At 41.8% G+C, this 16,122-nt stretch overlaps 1 protein-coding gene across 1 annotated transcript in view; it reads right to left on the bottom strand.

The window, feature by feature from the left end:
* Positions 1-16,122, bottom strand: part of LOC122795741 (putative pre-mRNA-splicing factor ATP-dependent RNA helicase DHX32) — a 787,400-nt gene that overhangs the window by 592,648 nt on the left and 178,630 nt on the right. The window lies entirely within an intron of this gene.

The raw sequence follows: 16,122 nt of genomic DNA, 5'->3' as shown, positions 1-16,122 counted from the left end.
TAAGGGGTAAAATAAACATTTCAAGGCTTTACTGGAAAAGCTCACTCACATTATTTCATACACTGCTGTGACAGAAAGGTTAGTTTGGTTTTTGCTTTCTTGAATTTTGTATTGTTTTATTGCCTTCTTCCGTTTTGTGTACTGTGGTTTATTTTACACTGTTTTACTTGTATTCTGCTTCTAATTGAATATTTAAACCAGGATAGAGACCACAGCTGTCTCTTTTGAATCACAGAGAAGTTAAATTTTCCCCCACCCCATCCCGACCCTGGTGCTGTTTTTATACTCAACTGTCTTTCTAGCTGCCTGCTCCTTACGTTAATTTGACCACCCATTTCCGCCCCTTTCTGCTTGCTTTGGCTATTCTGAGTAAGCACAAAGTTATCATTTTTTGTGAAATCACTACCCTTCAGCTATTTACATTTACTGGCTGTTCCAATGTATTCCATAGAGCCAGAATACAAACTATCCACCCCTTTCCAATCTTTTCCACTTAGATAACTAAAGCGTAAGTTACCTTCTCTTTCATATACTGCAACTCCTAGCATATTAACCCATTTTTTTTCATCTTACCTTTAAAATCTGCAATATCTAGTCCAAGACCACCAATTTTTGGAGAACCCACATTCCGCCTCTAGTGCTTCTGTTCTGCACCTAGTGACAGATGGAGCACAGGGACATTATTACCTGGAGACTGCTGATCACCAGAAAGCCTAATAACTGCTTCAAAGGTGTGAGCTTGGAATTTGTGCTTATACTTTGCTTCTGGTGTGAGCGGTGGTGGTGCTGCGGTAGCGTTGTCTCCTCACAGTTAGATGTTGCTCTCAGAGCATCTTCTGTGTGGCGACATGCGTGAATGGGTGTTCCTTCGTTGAAGGTTGTGCATTAGGCCCGGCAAGCCAGCACGTCAAAATCTACTGCCAATCAGTAGCGGACCGGAGTTCCGCTGTGGCGACCCCTAACCAGGAAAAGCCGAAAGAAGAAATGAAACTTTGCTTCTGGTGCGAGAAGGAGCAGAGTGCATTGACTCCTGACTGTTTCTGATATGGCAGAGTCTGTCTGTGTTGGACCTTCCTAACTGGTTTGGCTGCTATTCAAGGCATCTTCTAGGCAAAGGTTAAAACAAGCCAACAGACCTTTGCATCACCTGGGACAAGACTGCTGATCAGCAAAGACTCTGGCCTACTTCTCATTTTGAGACTGGTGCTACTATTTTACTTCTGGTGACAGAAGAAGAAAATGAGCATTGCATCCCAGCAGCACATGGTGAGACTAGCACTAGTAGTAGCCAGGCAGAAGCCATTCAGTTGAATCCACTCATTTCATCACTCTTGACGAAGCCAATTTCTTTTTTTTTTTTTTTTTAACTAAATATTGCTTGATTTACTGCTGTTTAATCTAACTTCAAAAGATCTCGCTAAATACTTCATCCATAAATCGATTAGAGTCTAGTTATTAGTTTCCACTCAAGTGCTTGGCAGTGCCCTGTATATACTGAGACACCTTGAAATGACAATTTTCCTGTAAAAACATCCTTAAAATTTTACTAATACCTAGTTGTACACAGGGCAACTAGTTTGCAGTGTCAAGAACTGTTCCCAGAGTTGCAAACCCGATAGTCCTGACATTTTATATTCTCACTGCAACCATCTAATCAATAAAAGAGGACCTGTTGCCATGGATATGAACTTTTCCACTATCTCTATTACCACCATGGTGGATATGGGCATCCTGAAGCAATGCAGAAATTGCCTCATGTTTACTGACAACCAGTTAATTCTCAAACAAACCAATATGGTGTGTGAGAGATGCTTTTACACAGTGTCACTAGAGGCAAAGCTCTCATATAAAACTACTTCCAGTGTCAGTCAGGTTGTCAGTAGTACAACATGATGCAACCATCACACAGTTCAAAGCAGACACATATACCCACACCAGCAATCATCCAAAAATAGACTGCAGCCCCTGGTTTAACTCTAGGAACCTTGTTGTTGCCGCTTGTGTAGTAGCCACTGAGGACCTGATCGCTTTGAGTCCCCACCAGTTGTGTGAGCAAGGAATCCTCTCACTCCAGCTAAAAGTAAAGAAAACTCTAACCAGCAATCATCCAAAAATAGACTGCAGCCCCTGGTTTAACTCCAGGAACCTTGTTGTTGCCGCTTGTGCAGTGTAGGTGCCAGCTTTTGTAACTACTATTATGCCTTGTTAAAATCTGTTACAGTCAGCTAGAGTGCATATCCCAGGGGCAATAGCTACAAACTTTCTTCCTCTTAGCCCACCCCCTCCCCTTTCATTCCTTTTCACTGTTGATAATTTGTTATATGTGAAGGTATTTATCCACTCTCAATAGTCATAGCCTTCAGTCCCTCCTCCTCAATGCTTGTTCTTCACTAAACACCAAACAGAGGTGCAAAGTCTCCAGCTGCTTTTATCTTTAGCTACATTGTGTGCAGCAAACAATGAGCAAAGGGGAATACAAATATAAAAGATAATGCAATCTGCCATTTCAGACTAGTAAGCAGCATACAACTTCCACCTGTGGTGTATTCCTACACACAGTTTTTCTTGGAGAAACCTTCCAGTCCTTGAACAATGGTGCCTGTATGTTTACCTTATTTCCTTGGCTGTCCTTGATAATTAGCTATGTTTAGCAAAGTCCCTTGGATTCTCCCCTGCTACTTTAAATTCCAATTGATGGTTTCCCTCCCATCCCCCACCACCCAAGTGATTGCTCAGGTACAACACACCAAAGGTTTTAAAAACCCTGGATGCCATATTTGCTCTAATTGCAGCTGAAAGCCCTCCAGGTGTAGCATCTCTAGTAAGTGATAGTATTATTTTTCTTTTTTTCAGTGTTGTATTCCACACTGTAAACTCGCTGTCTCTGCATAGAGTAGTACAATAATTTCTCTCCAAGGTAGCTTTCCAGTTATTTTTTATTTTTGCTGGTATAGTTTATATTTGGATATTAGAAGCCTATGTTTTTGTTTTTGCTTGCTCCCAATTTCAGTAAACCTGATTCAGAGTTCCTCTAAATGATAGTTTAAACTACTTTATAATGTCATAGTACTACTAGCTTAAAAGCGATTCCAATAGCTTCTTTCAAAAATAAGGGCATGAATATAAGCTACTTTATTAACTGTGTCTTATATACTGCGGTGGTGGTGCTGCGGTAGCGTTGTTGCCTCACAGCAAGACGTTGTCCCGTTCGATTCTCAGCCAAAGGTCTTCTGTGTAGAGACATGCGTGAATGGGCGTACCTTCGTTGAAGGTTGTATGTCAGGGCTGGCAACTCGGTACGTAAAAATCTGCTGCCAATCATTAGTGGACCAGAGTCCTGCTGTGGCGACCCCTAACCGGGAAAAGCCGAAAGATACAACATTAACTGTGTCTTCATGTAAAGCTTTTTTGTTTAATTGTCATAGCTATGTGCGAACTCTTTTTTCTCTCCTCCACGTTTGTCTTTCTTTCTCCCTAAGGTACCCTGCTCCCCATTGTGCTGTTCCTGATATAGTCTCTAAGAACCTACCTACCTGGTGACAAAGGACCCTATCGAAAGACCTGCGGTCTCATCTAACAGCCTTATTTTTCCTGCACCCTCTCTCAAGGAAGCAAGCAAGTATGTGGTTGTCTAAGTCCTGCTTGTAAAGTTGACTACTGTAGTCTACTATTGCTTCAGAGGTTCTAAAGTACGCTACGAGCCTGAACAGCCAGCAGCCTTTACCCCCCTCCTATCTACCCTGCATCCAGCAAACCTCTTCTACTTTATAATAACCCCCTTTACTAGCTATCACTCCTTCCCTAGTTCTAAACCAGCTAGCTCCCTTACATACTTACCTGCAATACTAGATCTGATCACTAGGTGGCACCCTTATCCCATCCTTCATCTCCTGCTTATCCCGCTGTATTTCTTCTGTAATTACACTAAATCTTTTAGACCTGCTCTTATTTTCTCACTTACCCTTTACTTCAACTGTCTACACCCACCTGTTTTTTTTCTCATAGACTTCTGTTTTATCTCTGATCTTTCCCACTCCTGACTTGCCTAACTTTCCCTCAGTTACTAGCATTGCTGACAGTTTCTTCTCTAGCTTCTCCTTCATTTGTCTCTAACTGCTCCGTTCGCCCTGCAGGCTCACTTCACCCACCCCCAGGGGTCCTACTCTTATACCATCTAACCACACCCCTTCCCTCTTCCACCAATCACAAACCCTTCACCATTGGCCACTTAACTCCAATTCCCTCCTTTCACTTACCACTCCCTATTTCTCCCACCACACTCTCCACCTATTCCTTTCCCCACCTAGTATACCTCCGAGCCTATAACAGCAACCAAACAACTTACCCTTCCAGATGTATAAGCTCCCCACCCCAGCCCTCTTACAGAGGTTACTCATACTTACACTTCTGCCACCTCTAACTTTAGCTTACCTGCTAACCTCCTATGAACACCCATTATATCCACACCTTCTCTACGTCAATAAGCTATCTACCTCTCTTTCTCTACCTATTTTCACTAACCATGTTAACATAACATCTACACCCAGCTATCTACTAGCAAAATACCATAGGATAGCCCACATTAGATATGACTCTCCCAATCCCAGAAAATCTCTACCTCTATATAGTAAATTCCTAAATCCTAGACTACAAATACTACTTCTCTCTTTAAAAGATGGCGACATTCACCCCAAACTCAGGCCCAACAACTGCAATTACCACTCAACTCCTCAAACCCAACCCCTCTACTATCCATTCCCTTACCAAACCACCTAACTCACTCTTATTAGCTCACCTCAACATACGTAGCATTAATAACAAAGTTGCACAACTCCATGGTCTCTTGGAAGTCTACTCCTTTGACATTCTTTGTTTAACAGAAACTTGGTTAAAACCTGTAACTAAGACAATTAAGTCATCCCACCCATTTATAATATTTTGCGACTTGACCGTGCAACCAAAAAGGGTGGTGGTGTAGCTATCCTATTTAAATCTGGGTTACAGATTTCTACCTACGACTATAAACCACCTCAAGACTCCAACGCTGAAATTCTTATTACCAAGCTTCAACTTAACACATTCAAATCCATCTAAATTATCTGCATCTATCTTCCTCCTGGTAATAACATTACCACCACAAAAAATATCCTTTGTTGGTTATCCCAAAATTTACCCCAAGAAACCATAATCCTAGGTGATTTTAACATTGATTGGAAGTGTTGTAGCAGTAGCCACCCTACCAGCCATATTAACCTTTTTGTTTTTTCTAAAACCATTACATCCCCTACCAGGATAAACAAGCCTAATAAGAAAAAGTACCTTAGATTGGATTCTCATAAATGATCATCCCCAGACATATGAAGCTGGAACCCTCCCTGTTGATGTAAGTGACCACTCACTAACCTACATCATCAGGCTTAAATCCAATCTACCTAATCCAACCATATCTAGGACAATTAGAACCAAGAAAAACTTCAAACCCGATCTCTTCCAGAGACAACTAAGAGCATGTAACTGGTCTCCCTTAAAATACCTCACACTGGAGGAAGCTGTTAATTACTTTAATTCTAACTTCCTAGCCATACTAGACCACCATGCACCAACTCGCTCTATTAGAATGAGAACTAAATCTGCCCCATGGCTTTCAAAAGAAACCAGGCAAAAAATCCATCTCAGAAATAAATACTGGAATAAATCTCACTTCACTAAAAACCCAGTAGACCAACAAAACTTCAGACAGCTGAGAAATGAAACTAAAAAAGCTATACTGTCTGACATAAGAAACTACTACCTACAATTCCAGCAGACTCACCATAATAAACCACAAAAGTTCTGGGCGAGTATTAATCAATTATTACACCCAGGTCAATCCATCACAGCAAACCCACAAGGCACAGACCAGGAGAATCCCAAGCAGACTGCTAATGCATTTAATACCTTTTTCACTGAGGCCATTCAAACTCTTGCCAGTCAGTTATCTACTCAGAACTTAACTATATCCAACTCTAACTGTAACCCATCCCCTCCATTTCTCTTCCAACCAGTCCCAACAACATATATTCTTACCCTTATCCAAAAACTGAAACCTTGCACTCCTTCAGCAGACCAACTACCCACTGAATATCTACAAAAGGCAGCCAAATCCATCTCCTATCCCATTTCCATTCTCATCAATAGAACTATCAGTGGAGGACACATCCCTAAAATCTGGAAAGTATCCCATATTATCCCCCTTCACAAGGGTGGGAACTCTACTGACCTCTCCAATTACCGTCCCATAGCCCTACCTTCTCCCTTAGCAAAGATCATGGAAAAATGCATCCACAGACAATTGCTAGACCACCTAATCCAAAATAACTTGCTTTCAAACTCTCAACATGGTTTCAGACCTTCCCACAGCACTACTACTGCCCTCCTTTCCTTTACTGACTGTATTAACAAAAAACGTAACCTCAATATGCTTTCCTCTGCACTGTTTATAGATCTGTCTAAGGCATTCGTTATGGTAAATCACCAGATACTTATACATATCCTCAAATCACTGTCACTAGATGCACTAGCTATAAAATGGTTCCAGTCCTACTTAGATAACAGACAACAGGCTGTACTCTGGCATAACATTCTATCTACCCATCTGCCCGTTAACAATGGTGTTCCCCAAGGGTCCATATTAGGACCTCTCCTGTTTTCTATATTTATCAACGACCTTCACCTAGCAATCCCCCAAGCTACATGCATACAAAATGCAGATGATTCCACACTTATATGCTCAGCCATATCTATATCTGAACTTCACTCCCTTACCCAAAATATGTTTAACGCAGCTGAACAATGGTTTACACAGCGCTGTCTCCTTCTGAACCCTCAAAAAACTAAACTCCTCCTTTTTACTCCTACTTGTAAGTCCCCCCAAAAGACTTCACAGTAACATCCAATAATGGTACTCTCATATCCCCAGATCCAACTACCAAACTACTAGGTATCACCACAGATAACAACCTTAACTTCAACACCCGTATTATCAATCTGTTAATAGAAAACTAGGCTCTCTCTATACAGGATCAAACCATTCCCTCTCTCCTGCAGCTAGAATTATTATTGCTCACACCCATCTAATTTCTACTCTCCTCTATGCCTCACCCATATATACTAATCTCTCTAAAAACAACCTTAATAAAATGGAAAACACCTACAATAAGATAGCCAGATTTGCTACAGGTAACCCTTTCAGAACCCACCACTGTTTTAATCTAAAGCAGCTAGGATGACTTGAATTACAAAATCAGCTTAAATTCCACCAACTGACCATTGCCCATAAAACCCTTCACCAACCTACCAATACCCCTATACTATCTACCTTCATTACCCCCTACAACAATCTAAAGACCTCATAATCATCACAAACTTCTTGTAAATATCTGTAAATCAAACAACAGGGCTGGGGACTCTCTTTTCTCTAATACTGTTGGAAAATCCTGGAATCTTCTTCCTAATGAACTTTCCTCTCTTCCCTCTATATCACTCTTTAAAACAAAAATGAAACTTTTCCTCAGAACACACTGGTTGTGCCCCTGTACTAAACCTGACTGATCTACTAGCTCTTCTTACTTGGTTCAACCTACCCTCCTCTTCTCACTAATCAAGTTCCTTTTCTTAATAACAACTTACCTTGTCCTTCTATACTATTACATACATCTTCAGAATCTCATTAAGGAGACTACTTTTACTAATATATTGTATAATTTCAGCTCCTACATTTTCTTTATGACTACTTGTATACTAATAGATTGTATAATTCAGCTGCCATATTTTTCTTTATGATGTATTGCAACTACATTTTGTATTGTATTAATTGTATCTGTATATTTTGCACTATGTTATGAATGAATGACCTCTTTGATTATTATCTGTACTGCACCTGCAATGTTCATAGGTTCATACTAGGCTATCTGCCCAAGGGCATTTATAAGCCTAGCCCATAGTTATGTGGCTTTCGCCACCCCTTTAGTTTGAATAAAAACTATGCCTATCATTTTGCTGTGCCTCTGTCAAGCAGTGACACTGAAGTAATCCCTGGGGTATATCTGCAATCTCCCATCCATTGGTCAAGATTCCTCTTGAACAAGGCCAGAGAGGTGCTCTGCCTCACATGTACCGGGATTTTGTTCCACAGCATAGGGAGTCTCTGGGTGATTAATCTGTCCCTCCAGCATGTTCTATTTATAACCGTGTCAAGGTTTAAGTCTCCCGCCCTTGTGGTTCTGAGGGATCTAGATTTTTTGAGGTGAAGCATATTCATCAAATCTGGGTTTGACATGGCCTTATATGTCAGGCACAGGTCACCTCTGAGCAAGCGGTATGAGACTGAATACCGTCTGTATACTTCAATTTTTGTATATGTGATTTTGTTTGTTTCCTTGGAGCTTATCTCCCCGGGCCTCTACTGAAAATGGACATATATCCAGTTAGACTAGCCCGGTCAACAAATGTAAAATAAAATAAATAAATATGCAGAGGCACTTCAATGTAACCTTGTTAAACCCCAAGGACTTCCTAGATGAAGTGCACAAAACAAATACCCTCATCAGCCTCAAATACACACTTTCAAAACAACACCCACATCAACAAATACAGCACATCTCATGGAGCCTCTACTTCTAAGCTCATAAGGCAAGCCATCACACAATCCAACATTAAAGTCATTGGAGACTCCATTGTGAGACACCATGATGTCCCCTCTCACCAGGCTGAGAAAGTAGAAAGTCATTGTCAGTTGCTCATCAGGGACCAGGATCCGCCACACTGCACATACCCTCAGATCAATGGACCACAAGTACAAGTATGACTCAGTCATAGTCCATATGGGTGCAAATGACCGGAAATATACTTCACTAGCCTATATGAAGACAGACATCATGGGGCTCTCGGAATATGATATAGGAAACCTCCAGACACTGGACCCAACCCAATTTGATTTTGTCAAGGGCAGGTCATGCCTACTCAATCTAGTGGACTTCTTTGAGAAGGACACCAAAGCAGTGGATGACAGCAAAATGGTTCATACCATCTACCTTGACCTGGCCAAGGCATTTGACACAATACCCCATTTGGGCATGGTTGACAAATTTAAGAGGTATGGTATAAACCCTTATGTCACCCAGTGGATGGCCAACAGGTTCACAGACAGGACCGAGGAAGTTAGAATTGGGGAGTCCACCTCTATAAAGAGGCCAGTCGCAAGCAGAGTCCTTCAGGGATTGGTCTTGGGACTGCTCCTTTTTGGCTCTTACTTCTCTGAAATCAAGGCCATTGACTAAATTTGCAGATGATTTCAAATTAGGAGCAGTCACAGAATCCACCATTGACATAAATGTTCTCCAGGAAGGGCTGATACAGACAAATAATTGGTGTCAGAGCCATGGACTAAAACTAAATGCCAAGAAATGCATAACAGTATCCTGCGGGAACTCATCCACTCCTGGTAACTATCATATTTGACAACACACCCCAAAAAGCTGACCCAGTAGTTAGGGACTTGGGGACACAAACAGTAATCTAGCCTTTAATCATCATGTGTCTAGAACAATGAGGAAATCATTCTATGTTGTGCAACTTCTAAACAAAGCTAGGCATCTAAATCCAAGGAGATCACTGTTCCACTGTATTCAGTATTGATCACACCTATCGAGTACAATACCCCCTTTGGTACGTACCTAACCAGGCACATCCAACAACAGGAACATCCACAGAGATTCCTCACAAAATAATACAGGGCATAAATAACATGTCTTATGCAGAGAGCCTGAAGTTGCTATTCCTATCTCTGTATTCTGTCTCCTAGAGGTTGTTGAGGGGAGATCTATGCCTGGCATATAAGGGATTGTCTGACCCCACCTGATGGACCTCCTGCAATATCTGCAAAACAAGCATCACCAGAATTACCCATTCTAAAGACTTAAACTTTGCCTGTGATACAAACAGGACATGCTGGAGAGAGAGGTATGTATCCCAGAGATTACCCTTTCTCTGTAAAAGGCTGCCCCATCCATATGAAGCAGAGTTCCTCCTTAACCCAATTCAAGTGCAACTTAGAGCAGGAAATTCATACCTGCTTTGGCACCTATGTCTCTAATGGACACAGGCAGCCTGTAAACGGTTCATCTCCCAACCCCCTAATTATAAATGTTTCATTTTCCAAGCCCCTGCTTGCACTTATCAAGGGTGCCAGAACTTGTCAGAGATTTTGGATGCATGGCTAGGCTTAAAAAGGCCACTGTGATTGCTAACCTAGTACACACCTTTGAACCTAAAACATCTGGAAGGTTTTGTTTAACAGTATTTTAAAAGGAGGAGAAGCATTTACATCTTGGAAGAAATCTGTGGCAGTTGTAATACCTAAAGACTGTAAAGACCCATCAAACCCAGCTTCATATAGGCTGATGTCAATTTCAAACCATGATTACAAAGTGTTTTATGTCTATAACAGTTAAATGAATTGCAAAGGTACTGCAAAAATTGACAGATATAAATCAATGTGGTTTTGTGGAGGAGAGGAAAATATTTGACGACATTAATAGAACAATGAGGATCCAGAGGGAAGCACAATATAAGAAAATAATGCTGTTGTTGGTGGCTCCTTATGCAGAGAAAGCATTTGACAGAGTAAGCTAGGATTTTATGAGTAGGGCAATTGGAACATTTACATTTCCTGACATAATAAGGTTAATTAGAAGGACACATGAAGGATCAAGGACAAAAATTAAGTGTAAGAGTTCCTTTCTGATATGTTTTGTCTGAACAGAGGAACCAGGCAGGGTTGTCCTCCTTCCCCTTTATTTGCATCATATTTAGAGCCATTTGCAAAGAAAATAAGGGACTCCGAAATTCAAGGACTTAACTGGTATGGTAATCAAGAAAAGTTGGCTTTATTTGCAGACAATATTATTTTGTACCTGATAAAACCAGAAAAAGGACATGTCAGTATTGTGGAACATTCTGAGACAATTTTCAGTTTTTTTTTTTTTCAGGATCTAAAATGAATGAAGACAAAGCATAGGCTACAGCTGTACACTATGCATCACACATGAAAAGTTTCATCAATGCCCATATTTATGGGGATACAATAAAATGGAGTATGGGTTAAAAAGGATTCTGTTAAGCAGCTAAGGATATGGGGAAGAGACTAAATAAAAGATAATACAAAAAGAAAAACAAATACTGAGAAACTGGTGGCTCATGTTTTTGGATACCGATAGCAAGATACAAGCAGTGAAAATGTTTTTAGTTCATTTGGTTTTATATACAGGTCAAGCATATTTTTATCAACCAGAGGAGAAGCTGTAGACAGTAATTAATAAAGAATAAAAGGATTTTATCTGGGAGGGGAAGAGGGCAAGGGTCAAGTGGGAGAAGTTGACCCATCCAACAAAATAAAGTAGGTTTGCGCATTTTTTGCATTGTGCAGCATCACAGGGCTACGGTTAAAGTATTCCAGGTGCCAGAAAGTCTGCTCTTCAAATTTTCCATTAGAACTAGTCGGTTTCTCAGTAGTAGCACTAAATTCTGAACCTCTGTGACTAGCACTTGCTCTAGAACCTGCTGGAAAGTACTAGGAAGCCTGAAACTGATACAAGCACTCAACTTTCCTTGTTAATAAGGAGAAATTAATTTTAGGCACTAAACAGTCTATAATTGCAAAGTACCTTGCAAAGGTAAGGGAAAACAGCTCTTGTATTTTACAAAAAAAAAAAACACCTAAACAGGCCTATCCAAGGGTCAGATTCCGGTGATTTCTCCTGTCCACCGGGTGAATCTGGGCATACTGGGGCAATGCAGCAATTGCCTCATGTACACAGACAATCCTCTCCTCCTTATCACCCAACACTACAACCTGCGAGAGATGCACTTACATAGCCAAACTGGAAGCAAAGCTCTCTCCACCCAACATTGTGCTAGACAGTCAAGAGGAGAAGGTTTATACCTACACTACACCTCAAGCAACACATAGCCCTTCAAACCCCACACCATCAACACCCACATATGGCAACACTAAACCCACATAAGCGGAGGCCCTCAACATTAACCTGCCCAAGCAACAAAGACCTCCGAAGCTGAAACGCAAACAAACACCAGTCACAACCAAAGTGACACACAGCTCACAACACCAGTGTGCCATCCAACAACAGCCCCTAAGACAAGACAATGTACTCAACACTTTAGTCATAGGTGACTCTAAGTCAGGCACACTGATGTCCCACTCACCAGGCTGAACAAGGAGAAAATTACAGTCAGCTGCCTGTCGGGTGTCAAGATCCGCCACATAACGCATGCACTCAAGTCACTCCACAACAAGTACAAATATGGCTCTCTCATTGTCTATGTTGGAGTGAATGACTTGAGACGTACCTCCCTGGACTACATGAAAAGAGACATGGAAGAGCTCTCGGAGCATGTGGCCCAGGCAGGTATGACCCTAGCCCTGAGCAGCATCCTGCCTTCACCCAGAATGATACCACAGTACAAGGACAAAATGATTGACTTCAACAATTGGCTAAGCTTCTGGTGTCATTCAAAGGGGATCCAGTATCTCTCTGCCTGGGATGACTTGATCGACAAACCATGATGCTTTACCAGAGATGGTCTGCACCTGTCACCCCTGGGATTCAGGTTACTGGCTAAAGCTCTTGCACCCCTACAGTGCCTTTTTTAGGTAAAGTTCAAAGGACAAAACCACCACCGTAACAGATACAAGCATGCAAATCTGAAGGTACTACTACTCAATGCTAGAAGTCTAAATCTCAAAATGTACTCTCTCGAGGCACTCCTAAAAATGGAGAACATTGATATCTGTGCAGTAGCTGAGACCTGGTTCAAGGCTCCAGAGAGCACCCCCGCAATACCAGGCTACAACTCTTACCACACTTTTTGGCCACCAAATGAAGACCGAAACACTAAAGGTGGAGGAATGTCCATATTCACCAAGGATATTCACACCTCCAGGCTTGTTGCCCAACAAAATGCATCTGAAATTCTCCAGGTGCAACTAATACTAGGTAAGACTGCAATCCAAATTGTAGCTTGCTACAGATCCCCCACCATGCCCCAAGATTCTCACTACACCTTTCTAAACATACTGGAAAATATTAAGATACAACAAAACACCCTAATAATGGGTGATTTCAACTACCCTGCCATTAACTGGGAAAACTACTCTGGTACCAACACCTTTTCCAAACGGTTCTTGGAATTCATAAATTCCAATGCCGTGGATCAACTAATCCTTTGTCCCACCAGGAGCTCCAATATCCTAGACCTGGTCATTATTAACATAGAAGATAGATGCTTCACACCAGTGGTCACCTCCTCATTTGTCCGGTCTGACCATAAGCAAATCACCCTTGACAGCCACATCCCACCCCCCAGTAAGGAAACCTCCGTAAAATATTTCTCCAAAGCCAACTTCATGCTACTCAAGTCAGAAGTGACAAACTTCATGACACCTATGCAGACGGGAGCTGAAGGTTCAACTGCTGAATCCTACACTAAGGCACTATACAAGCACATCCACTCGTGCATGAATTGTGCCATCCCAAATAGAACCAAGATGCTTTCCTCCAAAAAAAAGTAAGACAATCTGGTGGTCCCCGGCCATAAACAAACTATACAACAGAAGGAAGAAACTGTCGCAGAAAAAGAGGAAAATCCCAGGATGCAAAAAAACTCCCTTACCAGCCTCAGTAAGAAGCTGAGATCCCTCGTAAAATCCTTCAAAGCTAGTTACGAAAATAAAATTGCCAAAGATTCCAAAGACAACCATAAGGCATACTATAACTATGTCAAGAATCTAAATGGCAATGCTCAGATCTGCTCTGAGCTACAACAGAATGGCATTAAATATACTGATCTCAAGGATATTGCCAATATCATGGCAGATCGATTTAGTGCCAACTTCACCCCACTCTCACACACCCTAAAGTGCCCATCTCAATACCAAACGATTGCCAAATTCCAGTAATCTCAGCGACACAGGTAGAAACTGCACTCTCAAAGCTAAAAAATACAGCATTCATGGGACCAGAAGACATCCCAGGCTGTGTACTACACAAACTACAAAATGGAATGGCACCTCACCTAAGTGTCATGTTTAATCATAGCCTCACCTTAGGCTTCTTGCCCACTGAGTGGCGCACAGCTAGTTATCCCACTCCACAAGGGGGATCCACCTTGCACCCTGGGAACTACTGTCCTATCAGTCTGACAAGCCTGATCTCCAAAGGCATGGAATGCATTATCATGGAACTTATAAACAAAGACACTGGCAACCTTCAAACACTGGACCCCACCCAGTTTGGGTTCGTGAAGGGCCGATCTTGTCTCCTGAACCTGACTGACTTCTTTGAATCAGTCTCCAGAGCTGTGGATGAGGGTAAGGCAATCCACACAGCCTATCTGGACCTCGCCAAGGCCTTCAACACCACCCCCCACTCTGGAATCATAGATAAACTTACTACGATGGGTATAAATCCCTATGTCACTCGATGGGTTGCCAACTGGCTTACTGTCAGAACCCAGACTGCAAAAGTAGCCGACTCCAAATCCAGCTCCAGACAATTGACAAGTGGAGTACCTCAGGTTTCAGTCCTGGGACCGCTCTTATTTGGCATCTAATTCTCTGAAGTACAGGCCAACACTAAGGGACTCTGGCTAATAAAGTTCGCAGATGACTGCAAACAGGGAGCCATTATTGAATCCCCAAATGATGTGGATATTCTACAAAAGGGCCTGACAGAAACAGATGCTTGGTGCCAGAGCCATGGGCTCAAGCTATATGCCAAAAATTGTATAGTTATTCCCTTTGACCATGTACCCATGAATTACCACATAGGTGGCAGTACACTAAACATCGAAAGCCACAACAGTCAGGAAATCCTTCTATGTGGCACACCTCATCACTAAGGGCTTTTCATCCAGAAAAAAGGAGGTCATTGTCCCATTGTACTCATCCCTCATTAGACCCATTTTAGAATACAACACTCCATTTGGTATGTACCTCACAAGACATCTGCAACAGCTGGAAACGCTGCAGAAATACCTCACTAAATGAATCACAGGCCTAAAGCAGATGCCCTATGCTGACCATCTAAAAAAACTCCAGCTATACTCTGTGGCATATTGTCTACTTAGAGGCGATCTCTGTTTAACATACAAGGCCATGTCAAACCCTGAGCTGTTGGACATGCTCCACTTAAAGAAATCCCAATCCCTCAGAGCCACACACTCCAGGGATCTAAACCTTGTCATCACAAGGAACAAAACATGCTGGAGGGATAGGTTCCTGACCCAGAGACTCCCCATACTCTGGAACAGACTGCCCATACATGTCAAGCAGAGCACCTCCTTGGCCCTCTTCAAAAGGAACCTTGACAATTGGATGGGAGATAGGAAATTCACCCTTGGGATCACGTCAGTCGCCCTGCTAGACAGGGGCCCATGGAAGAAATATCCAGGGAATTGTTATGGTTAGGCTTGTATAGGCCCTAGGACCAATAGCCTAGTACCAACCTATGAAGGAATATTCTAAAGTTACACAGTTAAAGGTCCTATACATAACACAAGCAGAAAGCTACTATTCAAGGTGTAAAGGGACGATGATGAAGCGGGAGGGATTCAATAAATAAAGACAGAGTAGAATTTTGGACACAGATCCTTAAGGAGAATAACAGCCATACAGAATATTACATTTGCAAAGTAGCAGAAAGTATTCTAAGAACTAAGCCAACATGAGAATGGAAAAACAAGATTTTTTGATAGAATTACTGCAATTAGGGGTACACAGAATACGCAAGAGGGCGATGGAATTTACTGAAGAAAACTGGCAAAGGAACCAAGAAATTTGGAGCAAGCAGCTAGAAAGGGAAAGGTAACAGAATAGGAAGAGGCCAAGAAGACATTAGGACTCCAGGCTAGATTGATATCAGAGTATGGTCAAAGAGAAAGGGATCAGTAAATTCAAAGTGAAAGACCTGCTCTGGTAGAGTTTTTAGGCGAATCTAATACAGAAACTGCTGTTAAAATGGATAATTCTTAGGGCATATAAAATACTGCACAATAACTACAGGAATC

This window comes from Protopterus annectens, chromosome 2.part2 (genome assembly GCF_019279795.1).
Source record: "Protopterus annectens isolate FY-2018-M chromosome 2.part2, PAN1.0, whole genome shotgun sequence".
Classification (NCBI taxonomy): domain Eukaryota; kingdom Metazoa; phylum Chordata; order Ceratodontiformes; family Protopteridae; genus Protopterus; species Protopterus annectens.
This window is presented reverse-complemented; position numbering and strand designations above follow the sequence as displayed.